Source organism: Corvus brachyrhynchos, unplaced genomic scaffold, assembly GCF_000691975.1.
Source record: "Corvus brachyrhynchos isolate BGI_N302 unplaced genomic scaffold, ASM69197v1 scaffold32, whole genome shotgun sequence".
Lineage (NCBI taxonomy): Eukaryota > Metazoa > Chordata > Aves > Passeriformes > Corvidae > Corvus > Corvus brachyrhynchos.
The window spans coordinates 9,070,732-9,077,950 of NW_008237919.1; the positions used below are offsets into that span (position 1 = coordinate 9,070,732).

The 7,219-nt window shown below is 39.7% G+C and overlaps 1 long non-coding RNA gene across 4 annotated transcripts in view; it reads right to left on the reverse strand.

Moving 5' to 3' along the window:
* Nucleotides 1-3,025, reverse strand: part of LOC108446486 — a 21,564-nt gene extending 18,539 nt beyond the window's left edge. Inside the window, exons 1-3 of one of the 4 annotated variants that reach the window (XR_001861694.1) lie at nucleotides 2,899-3,024; nucleotides 2,161-2,399; nucleotides 1,255-1,326 (exon numbers count right to left, since the gene is read on the reverse strand). This is a non-coding gene — a long non-coding RNA (uncharacterized LOC108446486). Of the gene's footprint in view, nucleotides 1-1,254; nucleotides 1,327-2,160; nucleotides 2,400-2,898 lie in introns of all 4 variants that reach the window. The other 3 variants (XR_001861693.1, XR_001861692.1, XR_001861695.1) reach the window with 3 other exon arrangements.
* Between the last annotated feature and the right edge of the window lie 4,194 nt (nucleotides 3,026-7,219).

Consider the following 7,219-nt stretch of genomic DNA (forward strand, 5'->3'; position numbering starts at 1 on the left):
CATAAACATAGAAGATCCTGAGTTTCCTGGGACAGTGCTTATCAAACAGTCCCATCTAAATCCAACAGTTTAGATCCCATCTCTTGGATGGGATCCTGAGCATCAGGCAGGTGAATGCAGGACATCACCAGGAGCCCAGTGCACACAAGGGGTGTAGTATCATACTGTAGGTATCTTATTCAGAAGCAACTAATTACAAAACACAGGTAAGAAGACACCCATGCAAGCACAACTGTATTCTACTGACAGAGCAGTGCAAAACAGCTTCCAGCCAAACAGGCAAACATGGAGACAGGGAAGCTAAAGAAGGGGCAGATGAGCAGCCAGGGCACACTATCCCCTGAGAACAGCATTGCCAAGGGGCAGTATGGGGAAGGGGAAGGATACAACAGGGAGAGGAAGAGCAGAATGCTGACTCTTATGGAGTCAGCAATAAATCCACTGAGAAATTACCAAATTCAAATATGAGAGCCATCTTTAACAGACTTCCAGGACCTCTATGAAAATTCTCTGGACTGAGCTTTTTGAAAACATCTGCTATGGATCAATCCTATCTAAAAATCTCTTAGAAAAAATTGTTTTCTTTATTTTTTCACTACATTAGACTTGCCATTCAAACATCCATTCTTCCTATGGTAAATGGCTATATTTCTTAAGTAATTTTTTTATTATCTGGACCAGTAATTTAATTCCAGTAATTTTCGACTGAAGGAGCTATAGTCATAACTTTTAACACAGAAATGCTGTCTGCAAAAGACCTCTAGACTGTGAGGGTTATACTGAGCAGTCTTGCCTGTATAATTTAACCATTCACAGCTAAGTAAGACCGACTATACACCACAGAGCTGAGTTTTTTAAATTCCTTTGCAATAATAAATAATAAAGTGATTGACCAAACCATTTTTGTCGAAAAAATTACATAGCATATTACAGTAGAACTGAAATATAAATGTAAGACTAAGAAATCTTTACATGGTTTGTTACTTGGCTTTACAGTTTGTGAAGTACAGCAATTATTTAATTGCTAGTAGAGTCAATATATAATATTTCTCTTCAGTCCTTATCCTACTATTGCAGTAATTGCAGTGTTCTCTAGATCAAGATGAATTTCTTTCTATGGTTATAGAAGCTTTAGTTTTCAAGTTTCTATAAAATAGTGGCGATATTTTTGGTGACAGGAATGGGCTGATTTAATACAGTAGCTTCAGAAAAGATCCTAAGCTGTAATTCTCCATACAGAAGTTTTGGACTCACTGTGAATGATCTCTTCTACATACGGTGGTATTAGTTCCCTTGTTCACAGCCAAAACTTCCCCATGGAGGGACCTGTAATAATAGTGACTATCATCAACACGAAGTCTTTGGACCAGCCAACATTCACCCTACTGGTCACCTCATTCCTAACAGCCCCTTAGCCCTATGATCTCTATCACCAGAGTGTCCTGACCCTGGCAGAGGGTGTTTTTTTGGGGGGATTGGCTAGAGCTTCCTACAGAGTGCCTCTGCCGGCAGGACAGCCAGGCTGTTACAGCAAAATGAAAGTGCAGCACATCTCATTGTCTGCAACCAGCTTTGCAGGGAGAAATGTTAGGCCAGAAAAGTACCAGAGCAGGAGTCTGCCAGCTGACAGTGACAACCAAAATGCTACTAGACATCTGTTTCGCAGTACTGTCAAGTGAAGACAGTCTCTCTAGGGAGAAACAGAAAGCAAACAGCACAAAGGGTCATGTTGAATCATTTGCCTTACTCCAAAAACCAGAGATGGTTCTCAACATAATTAAACAAATGCAATTTTTTCCATCACCAAAAATCAATTCAGCCAGCAGAAAATTGTGATGGTACTAAATATACATATGGAGGAAACAAGAGTAAAGTAATTTAATATATGATGTTTCAGTTCACACATAATTTAATTTAAAATTGTTTTTAATTTTGCATATTAAATTTTATGCTTTGCTTCAGTAGAGTACCTCAACAAAGTAATTTCTGTAGAGATGAAAACCAGTGCTGCTGGGATTTTGGATTTAGTAGCTTTCTGTACATAGTTGCAGGAGTCTTGACACTTCGATACAGAACTAATTTATAAACCTATTTTGAATGCATATATTGTGATTGAAATACATTATTAATGTCCTTTGCAAGTTGATGGAGAAACCTTACCTTGTCAGACTAACTGTTGCAAACAGAAAGTTCAATCAGTAGAGAAATAAATTGGTGTACAATCAAGGCGTAGGAATATCTCTTGCTTCTTTTACCTTGCCTGGATATTTCATAATGATAGCCAAAAATATAAAATGCTTTGAAGGAATTGTGATCCTCCATTTTTAAGCCATTAACTTTTGAAACACGTTGCTTCAGATATACCCTTTCCTGTATTATTCTGAGAGGGTGCAAGTCATCTGTAAAAGCAAAAATGGAACAACCCTTTTAAGAATATATTTGAAGGCAACCACTATTAATGCCTGTATAGTGGCCAAAAGATAGCCTATACATCCTGAGCAGAAACTGACTTAAATTCCAGTAAATCCTATTTCAGGTAGAAGACCATTAACATTATTAAATCAGTAGGCCATTAGGGGAAACAGCAGGAGCACAGTGATGGTAGTGACATTTTTCCTTAGTTGGTCCCAAAACACAGTCATGATGTCTCTGTTCCCTGGTCTCCCATACTGCTTAATGGGGTGCCATCAAGGTCCAGGAATTGATTTTCAAGTAGGAGTAGTTCTCCTGCTCAGCTCTGAGACAAACAATGGCATTTACTGCAGCAACTTGCTTCGGAGAGCAGGATGGGTCCCTGGAAAGTCTACCTCAATGTCTCTCCTTGATTTGCCAGCTCTACTCCTTTCCACTTGGGAAGATGTCTCCTCAAGGAATAACACCTAAAAGCAGACAACTCACCTTGCTAAGGAGTCCAGGGCTGCAGCCAGGTCTCTGCAGAATGAAGTGAAATGCAGTCTGACTGGCACATGGAGCTGGCGAGCTTCGGAGCTGAGCCAGGGCCTTGCTCCTCGGGGGAGGGAGCGTACCAAGCATTCCACCACCTGGACGACAGCAGTCTCTTCCACATTAAAGATAGTCTTGAAACTGTTAAACTGAAATAAAATATTCTTTTCTTGCAAGACCATTTCACAAAATCTCAAGTGGGAGCACATGAGAGGAGAGTAAGGTTATAGGGAGAGAGAGGTTCTTGACATATTGAAGTGTATTTATGGGTGTTTTGACAAGCAAAATTTTCCTACTTGATGCTTGAAAACAAGCCAGGCCACCACCTACAGTATGAGTTTTATAAGAAAGAAACATACCATGACACCTACTTACCTAATCTTGGGGAAAATCTCTGCTCATACCCCAAACCTACCAATTGATTTAAACAAAAAGCTTGCAGCTAAAACATATGAACTGACATTTTTAAGAATCCAGGGATCTTGCTCCTGTGTACTTGTTCTTGCAGTTTTTTGCTTCCCCCAAAGAAGAAAAGAAAAAAAAATCCTAACTTCTAAGCAGCAGGACAGTTCTTTACCAGCTATATATATATATATATATATATATATATACTATACTATATATAGTATATATACTATTGTCATAGGTTAGCAACAACTATATACTGCATCTCCCAGTTTCTACACAAGCACTAGGCATTCCCAGCTGATCTCAGCTGTTAGTTTCTCTGCAAACACATTCCAATTTGCTTTCTCTCTCTCTGTGTCCACCAAAATTGAAATGGGAAGTCTCTCCTGAAAGCTCCTGCTTTCTCTACCTCCTAACTGAAGCTCTTTATATGGCTTCTCAGACCTAATTCCAGGACAATTCTCCTCCACAAGGAAATCTTCCAACATAAATGAAACATCACTGGTCAGGAGCCTTTTACTTCTAATTGTACACTAAAGTCATTATACCTGTCCAAGAGGGAAGGATTTAGGGTCTGACAAGGAAAATCTCTCAGATAGAGGGTTGTGCATTGAGCTGGATGTGTTAGAATGATGGACTTCTGTTGCACTTCTTATTTTGCAGCTGTGGCAGCAGATTTGGTCAGTTCTGACTATAGTCACTGAATTAATGAGTCATCATTCTGCAGCATTTTACAGCAAAAAATTCACTGAGTATTTTTAAATGTCAGGCTCGTGCAATTGCATTTTTAAGTTTCCTCTCTTCTGTCTTGCTCCAATGCCTCTGGTCACTATGCCTCTGGTCTGGTATGTGATGGTCACCATACCCCATGTCTCTGGTGCTTTGCCAAGGGAGGCAAAGGAAGGACAGAGAGATGGTGTTTGGAAAAAGACAAGAAATTCTTATGGCAAAGTCTGCACAAATTAAATAATCCCAAGAGATATTTCCATTAGCTCTTTCAGAGGAGCAAGAGCTCTTCTGAACTCTGGAAAACATTTCTACAGCAGTCCTTGGACAAACATCTTTGTTCTCACCCTACTATTTAATCAACGAGAGGCTCTGCTAGGCACCAGAGTATTTTCATTCACTGCTTTTTTCCATGTGTCACCTACTCATAGCCCCGCTGTGAAGGTACACTGCTATCCCTGAGAGATCCTTCTTTGCTTTTTGCTCCTATGGAAAAGCCATTTCACTGTGTAAATACAAGGCTGCAATTCCCAACACAGACAGCAGCTTTCAAAATGGGAAAATATAGGGCATGCCAGGTCAAGGCCTTTCTGCAATTGTACTGCATCTAATTGCAGCCTCCAGTATCCACAGCACTTGTACCCTGGTGTCAGAGGTGTGCAGACCTGAAGGGAGGCTGCTTTAGAAATCGGGGTGTTCCAAGTCAGAGAGTACCTACAGCTACTCCCAAGGCCATACCTTGTCACCCTACAACATAAAACAGATGTAATGCATGGCCATTCATAAGCTCTACAGACAGGTAAGAATATGAAAAGTTCTCTTGGGATTTTTAAGGTAAATCCAAAACACCTCACCACAGCACCCTGTGTCAGGTTAAAAGGAATAATTCAAATATTAACGTATGTGACTTGCAGTAACGGACTACACCATCCAAGCTAGCTTGTACACTACCAGAAACCTGTTTATATTACCCTAAAGTCACCTCTGAAATGAGTCCAGGCCTTGTGATTAGGATGAAGGTTAGTTTATCTAGCTATTCTGGTCCTGTGAAGTGATATATTTTCCAGAGGTTCATGCTAAGCATTCTTCCTTTTTTTTCCACACAGCATCAAACACCCTCCCATCTTTGTCTTTAGACCTTACCCAGCTCCCCAGTGCTCTGTACATCAAATTCAGAACCCCTGCTTTGAAAGCTTGCAGCATGTGTCTGTGGCAGGGAATTTACCCTCCTTCACAAACTTATTTTTTATATTACTCTCTTCACCTCCCACACAGAAGATATGCAGGTCCTTTCATACTACTTTACAATTCTGGAATGTCCACCCTAAATCTGTCCTAGCTGTAAGGGTCTGCAGCTGTTCCTAATCTTTCACAGTTTCCTTAAATTAAGTGATCAGGTTGGTTTCAATGCAATCAAAAGCTTGTAAAGACTTTGCTGTGTATCACCCTCTTCTCTGGTTCTGCAGACACATTTTGACACAAATCAAATCAGAAATCTTTATGGTATAAAATCATCTTTTATACAGTAACAAGGCCCTTACTGCTGCTCCAAAACTCTTACATTGACAGTAAGGTATATAGTGCAAACAGCTGTGATTTCTTTAATTCTTGAAAAGGGAGTTAAAGCCTTATCTTGCTCTCCCTTGGCTGAAGTGGAAGAAAAAAAAGACTGTATGTAGTCTATAAAAATAACATTGATAAAGCTAAAGGTGAGACATAGGCAAGGAATGTCAGGTAAGTGAAGCTGGAACCATTAATTAACCCCAGTGAGTTTTCATCTTCTTAATTAGAAACTGAAGACTCTTCTTTCAGATACTCAATTAAAAATGATACAGACATTCTTATTCTGGTTTTTTCATAAAACTACAGTTTGAGTATCTCATAACAGTGTATACATTAGATAAACAAAGAAATACATGCAATATGCGTATTATTGCCTATAAATAATGCATATAAATAATGTGTATGTGCATAAACACTATGCAATTAATTACAGCTAAAACTAAAAAGCATCCACTATGCATTTTGTGAAGATCTAGAGGCCTCTGAATCCTGGAAAATTCTGTTTCTTTGTCTGGGATACCAAGGGTGAGCATAAACAGGAAGTCCTGGATTGTTTTGAAATTCTATCTCCACATACAGGATCTCAATTATTTTTGAAGGATCCGGGAGAGGATGCCCTGTTCCACACCAGCTCCCAAACCAGCATGGACATCCCTCCCAATCTGGATCAATGGATCGTGTGCCAAGGAGGTCCCCTGTGTGATCTGGTGAACAGACGTTGCTGCATGTGTAGCCAGCCTAGAAGCATGGAATTCTCAAGATTCCCTGCAGAGTTGGCAGCCAGGTTTGCAGTCCCAAAGGACTCTGAGGGGGAAAAGAAGAAAAGTTTCAATGTTACGTTGTCTTAGTAAAAATAGTCAAGTCTGGGATTTTGCTGAGTTTCACAAGCTCTTCAGAAACTCCAAAGACAGCCCCCAAGGAATCAGATTTGTGTGAACCGAGATATCTGAAAGAAAGAGCACAGAATGATGTTCATTTCTCTCCTCACACAAAATCTGGACCTGGTGAAGGTGCACATAACTCAGGATAGAAACAAAATTGTTACACTTTTCTATTTTTTATTGCTCCTTATAATTCATTCCTTTGTTTCCCCATTATACTAATTGAGGATATATAAGCACGTCCTTTTTGAAAGCTCTATCTTTAACTTGTGCTTCTGGGCTAATAATTCAGGTGACTTGAGTTATGTCTCAAAGCAAGGGTTTTGAAGAGTGAATCTGTTATGAATATTCAGACAGATTCCCTCAAGTTAACTCAGGCAGGCACTGCAAAGAAAACAGTAAGGAAGGGTGAAACACGGTAAGGAAGAGCGAAACATTCCTTTACACTCAACAACTGGGGACCAAATAGTCATATCAGTATTTGCAACAGACCAAAAACTGCCTTGTATATTGAATATCTCTTTTCTTTTGAAGGGATAAAGGCCATCTCATCTAAGAATTTAAGTACCAGCACATTCACATGTGCCAGTATTCACCGACATATAACCCTCCTTGCTGACTAACAGTGTTGAATTCTACCCAGAGAGCAGAAAACCTAGTAAAAACCAGTGCAGTGAGTCAGTCAACATACATTTATT